This window comes from Mesoplodon densirostris, chromosome 12, assembly GCF_025265405.1.
Source record: "Mesoplodon densirostris isolate mMesDen1 chromosome 12, mMesDen1 primary haplotype, whole genome shotgun sequence".
Taxonomy (NCBI): domain Eukaryota; kingdom Metazoa; phylum Chordata; class Mammalia; order Artiodactyla; family Ziphiidae; genus Mesoplodon; species Mesoplodon densirostris.
In genome coordinates this window covers 2,567,876-2,571,240 of record NC_082672.1, presented here as the reverse complement: position 1 = coordinate 2,571,240, position 3,365 = coordinate 2,567,876, and positions in this window count along the sequence as shown.

Below are 3,365 nucleotides of genomic sequence, written 5' to 3'. Positions count from 1 at the left end.
TACCCATAAGTGGGATTACTGGGTCAATGGTAGTTCTATTTTTAATTTTTTGAGGCATCTGCATTTTGAGGCATTATAGTTTCCATAATGGCTGCACCATTTTACATTCCCATCCATAGAGTACAAATGTTCCATCTTCTCCACATCCTTGCTGACACTTAACTATTTTCTGGTTTTTGACAGAGGCCATCCTAGTGGGTGTGAGGAAACATCTCACTGTGGTTTTGATTTGCATTTACCTGATGATTAGTGATGTTTTGCATCTTTTCAGGTGCTTATTGTGTATGTCTTGTTTGGAGAAATGTCTATGCAAGTCCTTTGCCCACTTTTAAACTGTGTTGTTCTTTTGTTGCTGCTATTAAATTGTAGAAATTTCTTATATTTTCTGAATTTCAACCCCTTATCAGATATATGAATTGCAATTACTTTCTCCCAGTCCTAGGTTGCCTTTTCACTCTGTTGATTGTTTCTTTTGACGTGCAGACATTTTTTTAATTTAATGTCATTTTGTTTGTCTAGTTTTGAATTTGTTGCCTGTGCTTTTGGCCTCATATCCAAGAAATCATTGCCAAATCCAATGTCCTAAAGCTTTTTGCTTTGTTTTCTTCTAGAAGTTTCATAGTTTTAGGTTACATTTAGGTCTTTGATCCACTCTGAGTTAATTTATGTATGTGGTATAAGGATCCAACATACTTTTTGTCCATTTCTTTTAGTTTTTCAATTATATTGCCACCTAACCTTTTATAGTATTCACTTATTTTTCTTTTAATGTTTATAAGATCTGTAGTAATGCTTTCTCTTTCCTTCCTGATTTTTTATTGCATGTTTTCTCCTTTTCCTTGACCAACTAGAGGTTTATCAATTTTCCATATCTTTTCAAAGAACAGGTTTCAGTTTTATTGATTTTTTCTGTAGTTTTCCTGTTTTCTATTTCATTGATGCTACTACTTTCTTAATTATTTTCCTTTTCCTTCTTACTTTGGGTTTCACTTGTTCTCATTTTTCTTGCTTCACGTGGTAGAAGAGCATTTAGATCTTTCTTCTCTTCTAATACAAGCATTTAGAGCTATACATTTCCCTGTAAGCACAGTTTTACCTGCATCCCACAGATTTTGATATGTCTGTTTTTATTATCACTCAGTTCAAAATATTTTCTAATTTCCAAATATTTAGTCTTTCACCAGAGTTTTCCATAAATCCTTTGTTCTTGATTTTTTTAAATTTAATTCTGTCTTTGCCAGAGAACATGCTTTGTATTATTTCACTCATTTTAAAGTTATTGAGATTGTATTATGGCTCAGAATACAGTCTAAATTGGTGAATGTTTCATATGCACTTGAAAAGAATGAATATCCTGCTGTTGTTGAGTGGAGTGTTCTATAAATGGCAATTGGATAAATTTGTTGGATAGTTTTATTCAAATCTTGTATATATTTAATAGTTTTCGGTCTAGATGTACTAACAATTATAGAGAGAACCATTGAGATCTCCAATTATAACTGTGGATTTGTCTATTTTTCCTATAAGTTCTGTCAGTTTTTGATTTATGTGTTCTGAATCTTTATTTTTAGGATCATACACATTTAGGACAGCTATGTGTTTTTGTTTTTTTTTTAAAGAAGATGTTGCAGGTAGGAGTTTATTAATTAATTAATTTATTTTTTTGCTGTGTTGAGTCTTCGTTTCTGTGCCAGGGCTTTCTCTAGTTGTGGCAAGAGGGGGCCACTCTTCATCACGGTGCACGGGCCTCTCACTATCGCGGCCTTTCTTGTTGCGGAGCACAGGCTCCAGACGTGCAGGCTCAGTAGTTGTGGCTCACGGTCCCAGTTGCTCCGCGCCATGTGGGATCCTCCCAGACCAGGGCTCGAACCCATGTCCCCTGCATTAGCAGGCAGATTCTCAACCACTGCACCACCAGGGAAGCCCCAGCTATGTGTTTTTGATGAATTGATTCCTTAATCGTTATGAAATGTTTCTTTCTCTCTTTAGTAATATTATTTATCCTTAAGTCTATTTCATCTAACATTAGTCTAGCCATAATCAACTTTATTATGATTAGTGTTTCCATAGTATATCCCTTTTCCTTTTCCTCTTAGCTTTCTCTTTTAATTTAATAGATTTAGATTAAAAAAAACATTTAAAAGATATCTTTCCATTGTCTTCCAGCTTGCATTGTTTCTGATGAAAAGTTGTGGAAATTCTTTTTTTTCTTCAAGAGTTTCTTGGATATATTTTTTTTAATTTTTATTTTATATAAAATAAATGGAGTATATGGAGTAAGTGAAGTATATATTTTATATATGGAGTATATGGAGTGAAGTATATGGAGTAAGTATGTAGTAAGTGGAATATATATTTTATATAAAATAAAAATGGAGTGTAGTTGATTTACAATGTTGTATTAGTTTCAGGTGTACAGCAAAGTGATTCAGTTATACATATACATATACATATTTCTTTTTCAGATTCTTTGTTCTTCTATGTGTAATTTGTCATTTTTCTTTGGTTGCTTTTAAGGTATTTTTTCTCTATCATTAGTTTTTAGCAATTTGATTATAAGGTGTTTTGTTATGGTTTTATTTTTATTTACACTGTTTGTGTATCTTGAGCTTCCTGGATCTGAGGGTTTCTAGGTTTGATCAATTTGGAAAACTTTCGGTCATTATTTCTACAAAAAATATTCTGCCTTTCCTTCTCTATGCGACTCTAATTTCATGTACATAATATATCCTGATAGCATCCCTTAGACACTGAGTCTCTATTAATTTTTCTTCCATTGTTTTCCTTACTACACTTCATTTTGTAGAGATTCCATCAGTATATCTTTAAATTGAGTGATTTTTGCTTCCATAGTATTTAATCAGCTATTAAGCCCACCCGGTAAATTGTTCAATTCAAATAGTGTATTTTTTTAATTCTAGAAATTTTATTTGGTTCTTTATATGGCTTTTCTTTTTCTCCTAGTTATGTTCAAACTTTCCTTTAAACCCTTAATTATGTTTATAATAGTTGTTTTCAATTCTGTCTGCTAATTCCATCATCTCTCTCATTTCTGGCTATGTATGTATTGACAAACTTCTCTCCTGGCTATGAATCACAGTTTCCTACTTCTTCATGCAAAGCAATTTTTTTATTAAATGCTGAATATTATGATGTTATGCTTGTGAAATCTGGATTTGTTGTCTTCCTTTAAAGATTGCTGTACTTTGTTTTGGTAGGTATTTGAGTAACTTGCTTATCAGTTTCATCCTTTTGAGACTTATTTTTAGGCTTTCTTAATAAGTTTTACAGTAGCTTTTACTCTAAGGCTAGTTTAGCTCTTATCCTAAGGATTACTTACCCTTTTAGGATGTTATTGAATGTTT